Source organism: Chlamydotis macqueenii, chromosome 2, assembly GCF_036417535.1.
Source record: "Chlamydotis macqueenii isolate bChlMac1 chromosome 2, bChlMac1.mat, whole genome shotgun sequence".
Classification (NCBI taxonomy): Eukaryota; Metazoa; Chordata; class Aves; order Otidiformes; family Otididae; genus Chlamydotis; species Chlamydotis macqueenii.
This window is the reverse complement of record NC_141557.1, coordinates 79,792,731-79,812,953: the sequence shown is the minus strand read 5'-3', so window position 1 is coordinate 79,812,953 and position 20,223 is coordinate 79,792,731. Positions and strand designations below refer to the sequence as shown.

The 20,223-nt window shown below is 38.5% G+C and overlaps 1 protein-coding gene across 1 annotated transcript in view; it reads right to left on the bottom strand.

The window, feature by feature from the left end:
- The window catches only part of CDH10 (cadherin 10), a 98,924-nt gene extending 97,747 nt beyond the window's left edge, over window positions 1-1,177 (bottom strand). Inside the window, exon 1 of the mRNA XM_086741963.1 lies at window positions 1,151-1,177. The gene's annotated coding sequence lies outside the window, so the exon portion shown is untranslated. The remainder of the gene's footprint in view (window positions 1-1,150) is intronic.
- Between the last annotated feature and the right edge of the window lie 19,046 nt (window positions 1,178-20,223).

The window sequence follows — 20,223 nt, the reverse complement described above, 5'->3', positions numbered from 1 at the left end:
TGGGAAGTAGTTCTTTAAAACCAGACTGCTTTTTGGATGATGAACACAATATTAAGTATTGGAAATTAAGTTAAAAGCTTCAGTTCCTTTTAACATTTTGTCTTCTGTTATTTAAATTGCAACCATGAAGTGTGAAATAAATGACAATTTGTTTATATGTATAAAAGTTTATTCTAGGTATGCACAAAAGTACACAGAGAGCTACGTCAAATTCTGAAGTGGAAGAAAATAAATGATCTAGTGGAACTATTCAACAACAAGAACTTCAGAATCACTGAATGTGCACTTACCTCTCTTTTCTGCAGAGTATTTTGGTATATTTCTGCTAGGATTTTATTGAGCTAGAATGAACCCATCTTATCTGAGAGATATATTAGTTTATTCATTATTTATTAGTTTATTCATTTGCACCTTTAAATTCAACTAACTTTGAGAGTTAAGGTTTAACTCTAGAAAAGCCATGCTTTGTCACTAACTCCTGTTTCTGTTGGTATGGCCAACTATTTAAAAACCAGTGTTTATTTATACTGATAGCATATGCATATTTAAGACAAATAGTTATTCAACCATATACTTATTCATACACATGACAGTAACTTTAAAACAAGATGGCATCATAGCTTATTTTTAACACTGCCTAATACTTCCCATTAGAAGAGTCCTTTTATAGCTGCTTATAAATTTACCAAACGTATTATTTAGGATTAAATTATCTACACTGATGGTCTGCCTCAGGCAGAAATAATTTTAAAACATTTCAGCCAAAATGATATTGAGATTTCAGAGAACAAGCAAAAATTATACCGCTGAAATTTTCTCGCAGGATTAAAACAACCTTCATCCTTTGAAGGCAGACGTGAAACTCCACAGGGTACAGCTGGCCTTTGAGTCAGAGAAGCTTACCAATGGGGACAGATTAGGTCAAGGAGCATTAAAATAAAGGAAGAGTGGTAGGAACAGAAGGAATGGAGGTTGGAGGATATATTTTTCTTGGCTAGCAAAGAGAAAAAAAAAACCCATATTTCTGATAAAGAAGTAAGAAGGAAGAAACTGGCAGAATAGGCATAAAGACATAAATTCACGACACTGAACACGCAAATCTGGGGTGGAAAAAAAAAAGGGGGAAAAAATCACAAAGATAGATACAGACCTTACCAGGGACTGTGGTGCGTTTTGCCGTCTCTGTCTTCAAGGTAGGCAGCTTTATCCTCTGAAATGATAGGTCTAGTATGATACCTACTCAGACTACAGCAGAGATGTTTTGCTTTTCACTTCTGGTTACAAGCTTGGCAGATATACCAGATACCAACAGTTGCATTTGTAGGAAGACAACAAGGTGTAAGAAGGATGAAAAAGAAAAAAAAACTGGAATTATACCCTATTTTCTTAAGTATCACTATCACTATTAGCAAATTTTTATGAGAGCTTCTGTAATTCTCTCCACTCTGAGTTGGCCCACATGGAGTAAGAGAGCACATCAGTTACTTCATGAGCTCTTGAAATAGTGATCAATGTGATGTTTTTAAAGACTCCAAACCTAGTAATGAGTTGTATGGAGCCTGATGATGCAATTTCTCTTTGTGTTATTCCATGTTTGATGTATTTTCAATCTCTGTAAAATTGTACACAGAAACTTAAGAATAAAACCCAAGTACTCCAAAATTAACACAAGCAAGCATTGTTTATCTATTTACAATGCAAACTAAAAATATTACTATAGTGCATATATGAAAAGAAGCCAATTTATTACAAACATCTCCTGATTACTTTCCATCTCCTTTCATACAGTTCCCGGAGTACCCTTCTTCTTTGCACAAGATGGACTGATCTATGGGTGAGTTCCAGCACAGCAACAGTTGTCTAGAGTCTGAAGATTGTTTTTTATGGTGTAGAAGATAAAAAAATTTGTAGTGAATGAAGCTGAATGGAGGGGAAAATAGAAGTTTTCACAATGAAAACTTTCTCCTTTTAACTATACCATATCTAATCCTCTGCCACCTATGCCTGTACAATGCTGAGCTTGTCACTTGAAACAGATTTCTTTCTCGGGTGTTTTCCTATTATGTCCTATTATTTCTACATTTCTGATTCAAGAGCTGGGTCTGATATAAAGAGGTGCTGAACACTCACAGTTTCAGCACACACTATGCTATAATAACAGAAAAAGAAATTGTAAAAATGAAGTCTGGTGCCCTATGTCTTGTCACCAAGTCAGCTTATACTTCTGACCACGTTCTCTCTCTGTACCTCAAATTCTATTTTATGTAAAAGGGTAAACATCATGGCCCCACATCAGACACTTACCGAGAGGATAAAATAATGATTGGAAAATATTCAGCTATTATAATGTTGAGCCCTACAGAAGTCCTTAAGAAAGTTATACAAAAGCAGGATCTGAAAAGTGTGGCTCAAACAAAGCCATAAACTGAACTGAATAATAACATTGAAGTAGAATTATTGTTAAATAAGAAAATACATGTCTTTAATAAAATAATATAGCAAAATATCATTGTTCTTATGGACTACAACAAGTTAGCTGCAGGTAAGCAAATAATTTTAGCATTTCCTAAGTTCTGAAAGCTTGAATCTGAAATCTTAGTAGTGTTCTTTTGCAATGACTGCATGAACATCAGTATTTGAAATTTTTATTATTTATTCGTTAAGTGACTGTGAATGTACTAGGTACCCAGGTACGAAGTCTAGTCGGAGGCCACTAGCTAGCAGTATACCCTGGGGAATCAACACCAGGTGCAATTCTGTTTAACATCTTTGCTAATAATCTGGATGATGAGGCAGAGTATACCTATAGCAAGACCCAAAACTGGAAGGAGTGGCTGGTACGCCAGAGGGTTGTGCTGCCGTCCAGAGGGACCTCAACAGGCTGGAGAAACGGGCTGACAGGAACCTTATTAACTTTAACAATGTGAAGTGCAAAGTCCTGCACCTGGGGAGGAACAACCCCAGGCACCAGTATACGCTGGGTGCTTACGAACTGAAAAGCAGTTTGGCAGAAAAGTACCTGGTGGTTTTGCAGGACACCAAGTTGAACGTGGGCCCACTAAGTGTCCTTGCTGCAAAGAAGGCTAATGGCTGCATTAGACAAAGTATTGCCAGCAGGTCAAGGGAAGGGATCCTTCCCTGCTAGTCAAAACTAGTGAGGCCACACCTGGAGTGCTGTGTCCAGTTCTGGGCTGTCCTGGTTTCGGCAGGGATGGAGTTAATTTTCCTCTCAGTAGTTAGTGTGTTTTGGGTTTTGTAAGTGAAGAATGTTGATAAAGACCCTGATGATGTGAATTGTTGTTAATGAGACCAAGGACTGTCTGGCTTTCCAAGTCTCACTGGAAGAAAGCTGGGAGAAAGACAGACAGAATAATTGACCCAAAGTGGCCAAATAGAGTATCCCATGCCATAAACACCATGCTCAGTATATAAGTGGGGGTTACCTACAGAGGGGTATCCATTTTTTTCCATCTCGTCTCTTTTGCTTACTCGCTGGCATCGTTCCCGCTACCTTGCTGGCTCACTTTTGCTCCTTTGCTTGCTACTCGGTTTCATTTCCATGATCGCTGCTCAGGACAGGCTGTATCAGTCATTTGGACATCGGGTGGTGAGAAATCATGCATTGTTCATTTTGTATATTTCAGTATACTTATATTTTGTTATTATTGTAGTTTTCCTTTGCTGTTCTAGTAAACTGTCTTTTTGTCAACCCACAAGTTTTCCTTTCTTCCCAATTTCTCTCCTCCATCCCACTGGGGAGGGGCAGGGTGAGTGAGAAACTCTCTGGTGACTTGAGCTAAGCCACTGCATGGGCACCTCAGTACAAGAGAGACATGGACATACTTGAGAGAGTCCAGCAAAGGGCTGTAAGGATGATTACGGGATTGGAGCACCTCACACATGAGGAAAGACTGAGGGAGCTGAAGCTCTTTACCCTGGAGGAGAGAAGGCTCGAGAGGGAACTTAGTACTGTATTTCAGTACCTGAAGGGAGAGTGCAAAGAGGACAGAGCTAAGCTCTTTTCAGTTGTGCCCAGCAACAGGACAAGATGCAATAGGCACAAACTGAAACTCAGAAAATTCCTCTGAACATCAGGAAACATTTTTGTACTGTGAGGGTGACTAAGCATTGGAACAGGTTGCACAAAGAGGCTGTGGAGTCTCCATCCTTAGAGGTACCCAAAAACTGTCTAGACACGATCCTGGGCAACTGGCTCTAGGTGGCCTTGTCTGAGCTGGGGTGGGTTGGACAAGATGGCTTCCAGAGGTCTCTTACACCCACAACCATTCTGTGAGTCCACAAAGACAAAAACAGACCAGCAGATCCCATACAGAGGGATTTTTTTTTCCAAAAAGAAGACATGAAAGGATGGACAGCATAAAAATGTGGCTAAGTAAAAAATTTAAAAAAAAATTGCAAAAAAACAAAACAAAAAAAAACCCAGGTAAAGAATAGCAATAGACAGTAGAGGGAGTTCATGGTAATAAAGGAGCAGAGGCTCCCATATCAAACAGCCCAAGTGCTGTGGAGGAACACATAGATAGTACCATGAACAAAGGGTGTTCATGAAGGAAGGAAGAGCAAAATATTTTGCAGTACATGCATTGAAAAGAAAAGTTTTAACAGAGGACTACCCAGTCCAAAATGTTACTCTTCTAAAAGTGACATCACCACTCTGTTCCATTCCATAACTTTCAACCATCTGCAACTCCTGCTCTGACAATAACACGATTTCCTCTAATTCTCCTTGCAATTCTCAGCAATGCTTTGCAGAGCCCTGACTTCTGTTATAAATCTCTTTTGATCTATCGTGATGAGAAAAAAACCCAGGACAGTTGTTCGAGTTCTTTGAGTTTCTAGCATCTCATTTTAACCCAAACACTCATTTTTTTTCCCCCAGCTATTGAAAGCCATAAGTGTACAAAGCTGTCTCAAAAGAATCAACTACCCATTCCTTCATTCATTGCAGTTATTCCAGAGTGCACACATCCCAGTATCGGCTAAAACTCTTCTGTTTTTATAAATCATCTATCTGCCTTCTTACTCCTGTATCTGAGGGTTCAAATGTTCTGATGCTACAAGTGAATTTTAGTACAGTAACCTAAAAAAGTTTATCATTACCTAGAAACATCCATAAACATAGTATAAATGGAACATAATTCATACAAAAGACTACGTACACAAAAGATGAAATTACTAAGAAGGATGTCAATAAAACATCTATATTGTACGCAAACTTGACTATGGTTTATCTAATGATTATGAAAACAAAATGAAAACAACCATAAAGACAAGTCTTTATGGATTATTGGTAACATTCTTCAAATTGCCTATCATATTTTTAGCAGCATGAACAGACAGGGTGCTTTTTGGAAATAATACTGTATTACTACAACCAAGCAGAAACCTTTTGATAGAAGAGATATTCACTGATTTGGACAAAAAGGTATTATTTTTGTATAATGCTATGAAAATAAATACAATAGAAAATCTCTTTACTTGACATCGCTAAAATTATTCTGTGGCTTTCTGCATTTCAAGTCAGTCAGTTGTTTGTTATTTTTTCTGTTAGTACTGGCTTAAATATTGTTAAAATTTACTTGCAGATATAAGTCATTACAGTGCGTAAACACAACACTGCTATGCAAGATGCTTTCAGTAATAATAATGTGAAAGTTACCAGATCTCTCTTTTCCTTGGTTTTTCCGTTTCTTAGTTTCTATTCAGTGGCAACTGCACCAGAAATGGTACAAACAATTCCAGTGACTTTTTATTTGATTCCCATCTAAAATAATTTGTTTCTTTACATTCAAAGTTAAATAATATTTTTTATACATTTTACATGTTATACATATACATACATATTATACAATATTTTTATATATTGAGTTCATTCAGCTGTTTGCTTTTAGCTGCATTTACTATGGTATACTTATGCTGTTACACATATATCTGTCTTTGCAGGTTTGTCAGGAGGTTTAGTGCTATCTCATTACAATTAAATAAGAACATGTATGTATATGCAAATGCAAATAAATGAGAAAAAACATATGTCACTCCTCCCTTGATAAAATATCTGGAAGAAGACAGATTAAAAGTATCAATTTTTAATTTGACAAAGTGATGGTGATATGTTAAGAACAGCTAAACTGCTAAATAGCTTTAGATCAATTGCTTACACTTGAAAGAAGCTATTTCTGTAGAGAACAAAATAAAATTAAATGTACTTTTGCAGTCTAAGTAGTATCGGGAATTACATTTGTAGACAAAAACAGAGTAAAGCATAACCCCGCTCAGAAAAAAAGACAAAAATACAAAGAAATTCTATATTTCAACATGTGTATAACATTGTAGCTACATCACATTTGGATCCAGACAGACTTAGGACATTTTAAGCTCCTTATTAATTAAGGTTCATATGCAATTAGCAGGATGCACATTGACTCTCTTTTCAGCTTTAACAGATTGTGAAAAGTGCTACTTTACTTATCAAGAGGTACACCTTAAGCAGAAGAGAAGTGAAATAAAGAAAGGAACAGTTCTTATGCTGTCCTGGATATGAGGCAAGCTTCCAATGTGCAAAGCAGTGCACTTGAGAAAATGTTTTGGTTTTTTTCCAATGAACCTCTCTCACAGAAAGCAGCATTAGCAGGGTGCAAGCCAGATGAAGATAAAAATAAAACAAAACAACAAAGAAACAATACTCTCCATCTCCAATTCTTTCCTAACAGATTTTACATGATTTACAGTTACCAAGTCCAGCAGCAACCAGCAGATCTGGAAGTCCCATTAGTAGTATTTTCTATTCCTTTTAAGTTTTCACTTTTAATGTCTCCAAATAGGAATCAGCCCTGTGCTTGTACTCCACCTTTATTTTGAAACACTTGCTTAGTAGAGCTTAGACCAGGGACCGGATGAGAATTCATTTTCTGACTGAGAATACAAAACTACAGAACAAAAGAGGTTGTAAAATGTTTTTTTTTCATTTCTTATTAGCACTGATTCAAGTATTAGTTCTTGGTTTGCGAATTTAAGCATTTTCACAGTCTCTTCTTTGATATATATAATTGCACAGGGATAAACTTAATGGTTAAAAACAGGGAAGTTGTCTAACAATAGAAAAGCTATATGGCATTTAAAATTTCAGATCCTACCAAAAAATATTAGTAATGATAAGTCTCCTGTTGAAGGCTAAAAAATCAACTTGGCCTCTGGTTCCAAATAATTCATGCAATATTTCTATCTATTCTAGATAATCTAGATGATAATCCAGTCTACTTCTGAAAATACGTAGAGATGTAGAGAGGTGACTTCACTATACAATTTCTTAGTACCATACCTCAAAAAGAATACCATGATTTTCAGATCATACACTCACTTAAAATACATGTATTTAAATACTACAGAGACAATAAGACCAAATTTAGGATTTTTACCAAAAAATAAGTCAGATTTCCAACATGCAAATAAAATACAGATTATGGTTATAGCTATTTCATGCAAGTTTATCTGGAGGCATCACAGACAAACCCAAAACTCAACTATGCACACAAAATACTTTGTATACACAAACTGACCAAATCATAGCCCAATATCCACATTTAAGGACTGAGAGATTGGTAGTAAATTCACATACCTAATTTCACCTTCTGATGAACTCTAGATAGCCAAAAGTAGAAATAGATAAACACTTATCCTTAGCTAGACTATTATATGAACAGCAAATATGATTTTCTTTTAATTTTGGGAAGTAAAGGTTGAATCTTTTCATTTATTACCATCATTATTGAATGTTCAATTTTATATTTCAAGACTCCCATATTTTATATCAGCAATGGCATTAGCATGAATTCCAGAACTGCTAGACTGAAAGCCAAAAACTTCTGGCAAAAATCCAAGCAACAAGAATTTGCGCATATATCAAGTATAAATTAAATTGAGATGCTGTAGTACTTCAATTAAATTCTTTTTAAAAAAATATTTACTCAAGCATATGAAAATGACATACACATCTCTTAGAGCACAATATCAGAGTAGCAACTGCGCACATGTAGTCTTAATGCCAGTGTCAGAATTCTCCTGGACATCATGGGATGTGGTCCACTGCATAAAGAAAAGGTTTAAAGAGCAGGAAGAAGGACTAACTGCATGTTAAAACTGTTTCTGGGTTGTTTGTTTTTTTTTTTTTCTTCAGTGAGAAATCAGATTCTAACTGAGAAATGTGATGTTCAGAATGTGGAAGTAGTTAGGATGCTCACTAAGAGCTGTTTTCAATTAAATGCATAATTATTATTACTACAAGTTATTTATCTCTATGCTTAAAGCATTCATCTGGGAGGCAGAAAGTATCAGTAACAATTGATTTCTTATGTTTTAATTATGTCACAACCAAATAAGCTAATATAAGTATACTGTAGAATTATATTTCTTTTCTCCTGCTGGAAGACACATACAGATTTTATACCTTTGTCTCCATTAAACTCCAATATTCTGTTGTATTGAAAACTATTTCTTGGTCTGATCTTGTAGCCATCCCTTATTAGAGACTGTTTACTAATTTCATCATCAGAAGCTTTCAAGTTGCTTACATTTTGGCAGGGACCTCCAGAAGACAGCATACCATCGTGTGAGAAACCAAATGTAATTAGATAGTCTTCAAAGAAACAAGATAGACAATGGGTGAAAAAGACATAATGTAAACTGGTCCTTGATACAACTGGGAATAAAATCTAAATATTCTTTTTGCCTAGACTGGTGCACTTTGGCAATTCAGTTACTTTGTCCTAATCTAAAGAGCTACAATTGTCTTCTTCCATTCTGCTTGGACTGTCAGGAGACCTGGTCTTTCAAGGTAATGATGAACTTCTCCTCCTTAAGGCTGTTACTGCCTCTGCTGGCTTTCAAGAAATAGAAGCACCAAGAGATATTAGATGCTCTGCCCTCTGCCACTTAGGTTAGACCATGACAGTGTCAAAAGAGCCTTATCAGCCCCATCAGGCTGCTGGAACTGTCCTCTTTTCTACATATGACTCTCTTCAGTTTCTGCTGCACTTATATTAAAAGGTTAGATGATCCTAGAGAAGTTATACTTGCAGTAGAGACTAGTTAATCATACTTCTAAAGCAAGATTTGAAGCTACTATCTCAGAATAAACAGAAAGAAATGAAAGCATTAATAAACTATAAGTAAGTGTCATAAAGGCAGAAAACTTTGAAGGGTGATGAAGGCTGTGAAAAGAAGAGTAATATACAGCAATATACAGTATTACTGATATAGTTTAGACTAGAAGTGAAATAAAGCAAAAGGGAAGGAAAAGTTAAAAGTCCCACTTTAAAACAAAAAAAAATTATATCTTATGTAGTTCGATGTTAAAGGACAAATACTACACAGCTGAAGGAAGTTTTAGTATACTTGTAGCAGAGGAAACAAGGCACTAGAGTGAAAAAAATGAGCAGCTTCTGTTAAGTTTACCTTAAGTTCCCAATCACAAAGCCAAATCTCTCATCTATATGATTTACTCTGAATTAAGGGAGAAAATGCCCAACAATAGACTCCCATAAAATAGAAGACTTAAACTTAAAAAAAAAAATGCCAGGTAATTAACTGAAACTCTACATCTGTGCTAAAACTGTGTAGCTGTTGTTGCACATAGCAACTTTTTTTTTTCTTTTTCCCCACTTCTAGTAGCATGTCTTAAACTTCCTCAGATGAGCAAGTATCTTTGCTACAGGAGTATCAATATTTTTCTCTGAGTTAGGCAGAAAAAGATAATGTCAAATCACCCGTTAGAGTTTGCAGAGCAATCATCAATATCTGCAAGCAGAATTTTTTCTTTTTTTTCTTTCCAGAAAATGTAGTTGAATCATCATCTCCTCTATTCCAAATACAAAACCAGCGACAGATCAGTCAGAAGACTTGTAGGGCTTTAGGTATGAAATATCACTCTAGATTAGAGTTCATGCTCTAATCATAGAATCATAGAATCACATGGTTGGAAGGGACCTATAAGATCATCTAGTCCAACCGTCTTCCCACTACCATTGCTGCCACAGCTACTAAACCATATCCTGTAGCTTCTCATCAAGCCGCCTCTTGAACACTGCCAGGGACGGAGACTCCACCACCTCCCTGGGCAGGCCGTTCCAGTGCCTTACCACTCTTTGAGAGAAAAAGTTTTTCCTCAAGTCCAATCTAAACCTCCTCTGGTACAACTTGTGGCCATTTCCTTGGGTCCTGCTTGTTGCCTGGAAGAAGAGGCCAAACCCCTGTTCATCACAACCTGCCTTCAGGAAGCTATAGAGTGCAATGAGGTCTCCCCTGAGCCTCCTCTTCTCCAGACTAAACAATCCCAACTCTCTCAGCCGCTCCTCATAAGACTTGTGCTCCAGACCCCTCACCAGCTTTGTTGCCCTTCTCTGGACACATTCCAGGGCTTCAATGTCTTTCTTGTAGTGAGGGGCCCAAAACTGAACACAATACTCAAGGTGCGGCCTCACCAGTGCCGAATACAGGGGGATGATTACCTCCCTGCTCCTGCTGGCCACACTATTTCTAATGCAGGCCAGGATGCCGTTGGCCCTCTTGGCCACCTGGGCACACTGTCGGCTCATGTTCAGCTGAGCATCAACCAACACCCCCAGGTCCCTTTCCTCTTCACAGTCCTCCAGCCACTCAGCTCCGAGCCTATAGCGCTGCATGGGGTTATTGTGGCCAAAGTGCAGGACCCGACACTTGGCCTTGTTGAACCTCATGCCATTCAGCTCAGCCCAGTGATCCAGCCTATCCAGATCCCTCCCTACCCTCAGGCAGATCAACACCGCCACCCAACTTGGTGTCATCTGCAAACTTACTGAGGGTACACTCAATCCCCTCGTCTAGGTCATCAATAAAGATATTGAACAAGATGGGCCCAAGTACCGACCCCTGGGGGACACCACTTGTAACAGGCTGCCAGCTGGACTTGACTCCATTAACCACCACCCGCTGGGCACGGCCCCCTAGCCAATTCTTTATCCAAAGAAGGGTATACCTACCCAGTCCACAGGCAGCCAGTTTCCCTAGGAGAATACTGTGAGAGACCGTGTCAAAGGCCTTGCTGAAGTCCAGGTAGACCACATCAACAGCCTTTCCTTCATCCACCAGTCTGGTCACCCAGTCGTAAAAGGAAATGAGGTTGGTCAAGCATGACCTGCCTTTCGTGAACCCGTGCTGGCTGGGCCTGATCCCCTGGATGCCACTCATATGCCGAGTGATCTCACCCAAGATGATTTGCTCCATAACTTTCCCAGGTACTGAGGTCAGGCTGACAGGCCTGTAGTTCCCCGGATCCTCCTTACGGCCCTTCTTGTAGATGGGAGTCACATCGGCAAGCCTCCAGTCCTCCGGGACCTCCCCAGATAACCAGGACCGCTGGTAGATGGCCGAGAGCGGCTCGGCAATCACCCCCACCAACTCCCTTAGCACCCTAGGATGGAGCCCGTCCGGTCCCATGGACTTGTGGCAGTCCAGATGGAGAAGGAGCTCTCTAACTGTCTCCACCTGTACCACAGGGGGTGTACTCGGCCTGGCATCCCAGACTTCCAGATTAGGGCATAAAGTGCCCTGAGGATAACTGATCTGCCTATTAAAGGCAGAAGTAAAGAAGGCGTTGAGGACCTCAGCCTTCTCCTTATCCTCAGTGATCACATTCCCCGCTGCATCAAGTAAAGGGTGTAAATGCTCCTTATTTCTTCTCTTACCACTGATATATTTGTAAAAGGATTTCTTGTTCTCTTTTACTGCAGTGGCCAATCTGAGTTCATGCTGAGCTTTTGCCTTCCTAACTTCCTCCCTGCATACCTTAGAAACTTCTTTGTAATCTCCCCAAGTAGCCTGTCCCTTCTTCCAGAGGACATAGACTCTCTTTTTCTTCTGGAGCCTCAACAATAGTTCCCGGTTCATCCACACCGGTCTTCTTCCCCTACGGCTCGCCTTACAGCATTCAGGAACAGCCTGTTCTTGTGCCTTTAAGATCTCCATCTTGAGGAGCGTCCAGGCTTCCTGGACCCCTTTACCCTTAAGGAGCGACTCCCAAGGGACCCTCGCAACAAGCGTCCTGAACAAGTCAAAGTCCGCCCTCTTGAAGTTCAGGATAGCCGTTCTGCTAGTGATCCTTCTGACATCTCCAAGAATAGAGAATTCTACAATTTCATGGTCGCTCTGCCCAAGACAGTGCCCAACCTTCACGTCTCCCACCACCTTCTCTGTTAGTAAAGAGTAGGTTAATCAGGGCACCACCCCTGGTAGGCTCTCGTACCAGCTGCATAAGGAAACTATCTTCTACACCCTCTAGGAACCTTTTGGACTGTTTCCTGTGCGCTGTATGATATTCCCAGCATATATCAGGGAAGTTGAAGTCTCCCACAAGAACGAGTGCTGGCGATTGCGCGACTCGCTCAAGCTGCCCATAGAACGCCTTGTCCTTCTCTTCATCCTGATTAGGCGGTCTATATCAGACCCCCACCACGATGTCACTCCTACAGGCCTTTCCTCTTATCCTTATCCATAGACACTCAACTGTATCATTCCCAACCCCAAGCTCTTCAACGTCAAAACAGTCTTTAATATAAAGGGCCACACCACCACCCTTCCTTCCTCGTCTATCCCTTCTGAAGAGCTAATGAATGGCAGGAGCAAATTACCTGAAGTTAACAAATGCTCCTATCCATGTTTGGATGACACAGTTGCCCCTCCTTAAGCCTTGAAATCTGTGTCTCTTTTGCATCCCACTGAAAAATTAAGAGCATGCCTTGAAATCTGATTTTTCTGCATTGAGAGAAGAATCTTACTGAAGTGTCATCAAAACAACGTCTCATATCTGTCCTTTACTGATTCCATCTGAAAGATCAAAATCAACATTGTATGCAGATTTTCATCATTAAGCTTTCTGGAAAAAAAACACAGTAATTAGAATCACAGAATCATAGAATCATAGAATGGTTAGGGTTGGAAGGGACCTTCAAAGGTCATCTAGTCCAACCCCCTGCAAGGAGCAGGGACATCCCTGACTAGATCATGTTGCTCAGAGCCTCATCCAGCCTGGCCTTGAATGTTTCCAGGGATGGGGCCTCCACCACCTTTCTGGGCAACCTGTTCCAGTGTTCTATAACTCACATTGTAAAAAATTTTTTCCTAATTTCCAATCTAAATCTACCCCCCACTATTTTAAAACCATTACTTCTTGTCCTATCGCAACAGGCCCTACTAAACAGCCTATCCCCATCTTTCCTGTAGGCCCCCTTGAGGTACTGGAAGACCGCTATCAGATCTCCCCGGAGCCTCCTCTTTCCCAGGCTGAACAGCCCCAACTCTCTCAGCCTGTCCTCATAAGAGAGGTGCTCCAGCCCTTTTATCATCTTTGTGGCCCTCCTCTGGACCTTCTCCAACTGGTCCATGTCCTTCTTGTGCTGGGGGCTCCAGAACTGGACACAGTACTCCAGGTGGGGTCTCACCAGGGCAGAGTAGAGGGGGAGAATCACCTCCCTCGACCTGCTGGCCACGCTCCTCTTGATGCAGCCCAGGATGCGGTTGGCCTTCTGGGCCACAAGGACGCATTGCCTGCTCATGTTAAGCTTCTTGTCCACCAGCACTCCCAAGTCCGTCTCCTCAGGGCTGCTCTGACAGTGAATTAAATTGCAATTCAAAAACATGTGATAGCTACAGACAAGTCTCATTTTAGACACGGACATCATCAGAATAGGTAAAATATAAAACCAAGGACATGACTATGCAGGTACCTTATACTAAAATTTAGTCTGTAGTTAACATGATAAATCTTCATCAATTAATGTCCAGTTAGAGGTTTACGTAAAATTAATTTATTGCTTTGGACAACTGCCCAATGAATAAGTACCCACATCATAAATATGCACACATAAAAATCTTTATCCGTACTAATTAGAGTAACAACCTTGTTGGCAGATGCAACAGAAAAGGAAAGGAAATTTGCTTAGGTGACAGCATAACATCTGATGCCAAAATAAAAAGGGATGAACAAACTTTGGCACAGAAAACTGCCTGTGAAATCAGATGACTTTCAAATTTATAAATAAATAAATAAATAAATAAATCTGTTATATTTGGTTGTCCCTAAATAGAATGGAAGCTAATACATACAGCGTGTTGCTTCCTTGTGGGTTTGCAAGGGTTAGTCAGACTAAGACAAGGGAAAATTCTTGCAAATAACGTAATAAGACAGAGTTAAACCTATGTTTTAAGATTACTGTATATTACTTTTGTGTGTGACTGTATGCTTTTTTTCTATAAAATTGTACATTTTCAGGCAGAAGCAAGAATGGAAGTGTTATTTTTGTGTTTTGTTAGATATTTTAACAACAACAGATGTTAATTGTTTTCATTACTACTTGAAGCTTAGGAAATTTTACTTTTATATTATTACAAAAGTAGATGTAAAACTTTTCTGGGCTTTATATACATATTGTTTACCACAATGCTATTTCCAACTATTTATTTTCCTTTAAAAAAAATACACTTATACATAAAAGGAAATAATCAGAATAAAATATATACCTTTCTAGAAACATATTTCTCTTTAATGATATATTTTTATGCAGAAGTCAGGAAGTGACCTAAAAATTATAGGAAGTTAAATTACGTTCAAGCTCTGACCCTTCGTCATTTCATCACAATATGGCCTTTATTGCAGAAGTAGTAACATAAACCTCTATAAAATGATTCACACTTCAGTCATTTAATGCTTTCTCTTTTCATTCAAAAATGTCACAACATAGCATGAAATGAATTTTGCATACAGTTTTCTAAAAGACCATAAAATTTTAGCCTAAGGACAGTAGCATTAAAAAAATAAAACTAGCTTGAACAAGGCAGACCCAAAACAGCTAACAGCCTTTTATAACTTATCTGCAAACTGGACATCATCCAAGAAGCGTGGGTACACTCTCTTGTTAGGTCATTTATTGTGCTACATTCCCACCCCCAAAAATGCAAGTATTCAAGAGTTCCAAGTTCTGATTTTTTTTTAGTTATTCTAGTGCACAGTATAACATGAAATTGTAAGGCATAATGAAGGCCTACGGGAGACTATTAGCACAGGTTTTTTAGGAGCTAGCAAATAGTTTTTAATGTTAATTTTGTCATAAATGCCATATGCAGAATTAGTAATTAAGACATGCAGACCAAAGAACAGAACCTTAAAAAAAAGAATATCATTGTATAACATTTTGAATATACTATGGTCTTTGATTAGTTTTTACTTTTAATTTCTTCAAATGTAGGTCTCTGGACAGTTAAGTTGACTAGAAAATACAGTGCACTCAAGGAGATTAAAATGTCAGCTTCCTAGGTTTCACTGTGAAGAAAAGAACAGTCCTGAATTTTTTTTTAAAATGTCATAATTTAAATGAGTCAAAAAATGTAATATTTAATACTAAATTGTGAAAGCTATAAGGCGATACATGGGGTATCACTCTCTATTAATGGGTGTGCTACAGGAAAAATAATGTGAGTAAGAAGAAGCTGATAACAAAAAATTCCTTCAATAGGTACTATGCAAGAGCTTGTAAATTGTAAAGGCTGTCTAGTCTAACAGCAACTATACATGCCAATTTCTAGAGATAATCGCCTCTGTTACACCTCTGTCATCAACTCCTTTTGTAAATTTTGGCCAATCGCTTATCCATGTTCATCCCTATGATGGAGATATTAATACAGAATGAATATATTTCACCTTCAATTTGTAAATTGCTTATGCAAAGCTTGCAGTTTCCATGCATTTGTTCTCCATAATTAATCATGCAACTTCTCAGCTGACATTTTTTTTTTCCACTGAAACTCATGCAATGCTGACTAATTTTGCCTGGAAACATATATGATACTGGTTTTTTTCCACTACTTGGGTAAGTCTAGCTTTTAAACAATTAAACTTTTGTTACAAGCCACACATATCTAAAATTCCTAATTACTTTCCAAAAAATATTGGCAGAAATATAATGGGAAATAATGTCTTAGTTGTTATTAAAGAATATGAAATAACTTCAGTAAGTACCACCAAATAATAATTTTATTTATTTATTTTGTATTCATTGGCTTTCTCAGGAACTGTAACAAGTGTTATGCTAGTATTCATACTATGTTATTAGAAAGCAATTAGATGTTGACAATAATAGCAATAAAAATAATGATTTACACTGTATGCTTTCTACAACATGTATTAAAATACATAATATTTTTATAAGAATGTTTTGAGATTTTTATATGGAGCTGGGAGAGCAATTCTAAGGTTTGCAGTAAATTTGACAAATTTGAAAGGTCACCACTCCCACTGAAATGTCGAAAGATTTTCCCCAGAATCCAGGAATATTTCCAGAACAATCTTTTACTCCACAGTGACAAACTGCACGAAGAGAGATGGAAACAGCTCCTGCAGAGAACAGCAGTTAGATTTTCACTGTGTCAAGAAATATTGGCCAAAAGAAAAAAAAAAAAAAGAAAAAAACACAAAACATTCTAGCCTATGTAGCTGAGGTCACTGCAAAGTTAGGATTAGACAAACTTGCTATCGATAACCAAAAAGGCAAAAATAAATCCAAAATAAGACAACTGTTGTGTTCATTAGACACATGCTGCTGTTCTCAAAATGGCATTCTTTCTGGGTCAGACTAACAAAGTCAGGTTCTCCAAAGAAACCAATGTGCCTTGTTGGTCTAACTTTTACATCATACAAGCAAGGTACAATTATGTTATTTCACAAAAGCATGCTATATTTCAAAGGAATTTTTATTTAAATCCCTATTTCTCACTTTAAGTCTTTGCAGATGTAAAAGACAAAAATTAACCTTGTTAAAACACCCAGAATATCAAAAGCAACACTCTTGAGTTACACTCATATTCTGGAGTTTCTGTCCTTTTAGAATCAGTATTGTTTTTTACTTTCAGGGTATAAATTAGACATGTCCCTTCAGATTCTGAGGAAATAACAACTAAGAGACGCAAGAAAATTGTGTTTTATTAAAAGATGGCAGGTATTCCTATAGAGTTAGCCTTGTAGACTAATCTCTATAATATGACAGAGATATTACATTTAGGTCATATATCTACTGACTTTCCTCCTGCTATGCTGCGAACATACACATAAATGAATAACCATCCCAAGATCTACTTTGTTTCAATGTTTGGTTTTCTGTGCACCTCTAATGTGCTATATTTTAAAAAATAAACCCCTTTATTTTTCCTGCAAACCTTCAGAAAGGAACCTTGAACATACTGTGATGAAAAGCAAAATTAAACAGTACTTCATTTTAACAATAATTTATGTAGCATATTTCAATTATTTCAAAATGTATTTATGTCGTAGTTCAGGCCCGATCAGGACCAGACTACGCAGTCTCTCTCTCACTCCCCCCACCTTCCGAGAGAACAGGGAGAGAAAATATAAGGAAAAACGGCTCAAAGTTTGAGATAAGGACAGGGAGAAATCCTTAAAGTTACCGTCACGGGCAAAACAGACTCGACTTGGGGAAAATTATTCATTTATTATTACAAACAGCAGGATAATGAGACAGAGAACAAGATAACCTCCATCCACCCCTCCCTCTTCCCAAGCTTAACATTATCTCTACTACCTCCCCCCCCCGAGCGGCACAGGGGGGAAGAGGGAATGGGGGTTGCAGTCAGTTCATCATACATTGTTTCATGCCGCTGCTTCATGGTCGGGGGAAGAACTCCTCACATTCCTCCCCTGCTCCATCGAGGGGTCCCTCCCACGGGCCAGAGTCCTTCGTGGAACTGCTCCAGCATGGGTCATCTCTTCCACGGGTGCAGTCCCTCTAGAACAGCTGTCCCAGCGGGCCCTCCATGGGCCACAGCTGCCTTCAGGCATCCACCTCCCCCGGTACGGGGTCCTTCACGGGCTCCAAGTGGATCTCTGCTCCTCCGTGGACCTCCATGGGCTGCAGGGGGACAACCTGCTCCACCATGGTCGTCACCACAGGCTGCAGGGGAATCTTGGCCAGGAGTCGCATTATTCCTCCCCCTTCTGAACTGACATTGGTGTCTGCAGCTGCTCCTCACAACAGGCTGGTAGATGTCTCTCAGGATCTTTTTTTACACCTTATTAACTTCTCATCTCATCTCCACTTCTTGCAGCTGGGCTGGACCGAGTCGAGCCCAGTCAGCTGCCTGGCAGGAGGCCAGAGGGTGAGGCCTGCAAGGCCCATGAGGCCTGCGCCTCCCCCTCTGCACCTCTGCCCCCGCTCAGCTTCTTCACATCTTCTCTTCTCTCTTTTTTTTTCTGTTATCCCCTTCTTAAATACGTTATCGCAGAGGCGTTATCACGGGACATTCTGCTACCAATTGGCTTGGCCTTGGCCAGCAGTGGGTCCGCCCTAGACCTGGCCGAGTCCACTGAACAAAGGGGAGTGACTTCTAGCAGTTTCCTACAGAAGCTACCACCTTAGCGCCCCCCCCCCCACTAAACAAAACCACGACAATTTATCTCAGACTTATTAGTAACCTCTGAAAATTACATTAAGCTTTATTTTCAAGCTAGAAATCAGCCTTTAATTTTCTTTGGTTTTGAACCAGGCTTTATAAAACCATCTGCAAGCTAATCCTTAAAAAAGGCTATTTCTTTATCTACTTACCTTGAGTATGAGCAGCTCTGTTGAATGGATTAGTTCCTTTCTGAAAAACCACCATCTAGTCTCTGCTTCAAAACTTCTGTTGGGTTTGTATTCACCTGTAAAAAAAAAACAAAACCAAAAACAAAACAAAACACAACAGCAAAGACCAAAGAGGTATAGAGAGAAACTGCATTACAATAGATGTATATTTAAAACATGAAAGGGCTAGACTTCGACATGTTAACTAAATTTAGGGAATGTCTTCATCTGTATCACACACTAAATCAAAAAAAAAAAATCAGAGCATTTCTAGTCTAAGCAAATGTGCACAAACCACTCCATCTCTCTCCAGCTACAGAAAAGCAAATCAATACGTAACCAGGGAACACAAGCTTACTTCTTGTGCATGAGTGAATGAACCATTCAGGACAGTTGCACAGTGTTTCTAATTTTAGTTGCTCTCACTTTTTCATGTAAATTATAACCTAGAGAGCTTCCATATGACAAAAGAACTTATTAAATTATTTGGGTTAAACTATTATAATTGTGACGTTTTCTGTAACAATAATTCTCTAATTACTGTTCCCAGATCCACAAGTTACTAGTCAGCCATACAGGATATCTGCAGGCACATACAATAGGTTACGGCTAGTTTACATATGCCCTAAAGCCTCTTCTTCCATTTCAGATCAAGGTGAAAAAAAGTCTGTTAATATGGCTAAGTGGTTTCTACACCAGTGCATTCTACAGAAAACTGATACAGACTTTATAACCCTTATTTTTCTGATTAAGAGGGTGCATAGTGTTTTTTTTTTTCTCTCAAGAATGGAAAAGGAAGCAAGTGTATGTGAGAGTGATGATGAATTTTTTTTTTAAATTCTTATAAGGTTTTGTTATTATTATAAAGAATTTCCAGTTTATAACTAGAAATAGTTTCTAGGTTATAACTAACAAAATTATAAACTAATTTCTAGTTTAAAAACTGAACCACAAAAACCTACTTACCACAATGTAGTAAGGAATTTAAGATAAGTACACACTATACTGCATCTATCTTGGAATGAACTCTCGTCTTGACATGAAAAGACTCAGAGCTTTTCAACAACCAAGAAGACATACTTTTGACTAAAGTAAACCTTTTGGGTGAGTGACAAGGTGGAAGGTAAAATAAAGTTTTCAGATAAGTTATACTTTTTTTTAATCAAAGAAAAAAATGGCTAGCTGCATATACAATTTTTCTTAAACTGTTCAGAGGACATTTGCCATCATTTTACAAAGTATTTCTCTACTCTTTTCAAGTCATTTAAATACATATGAACACATCACATTTTGTGCTATGTATCGTTTTGGCAGTTTACAGAAGAAATCACAGAAATCACTGTACATAAAGTAAGATGGTTATATACATGCATTTATCTACACATATGATGTATGAAATTTCATGTAAAAATGTTACATTACTACACATATAAAACATCCCGCTTAATGTCAGCAGATTTTGGAATGGAGGAGTGGGAAGCTGTACAATATGCATGTCAGGTTAAAATAAACAAATAAAATCTTGCGGGAATTAGAGACACACAGG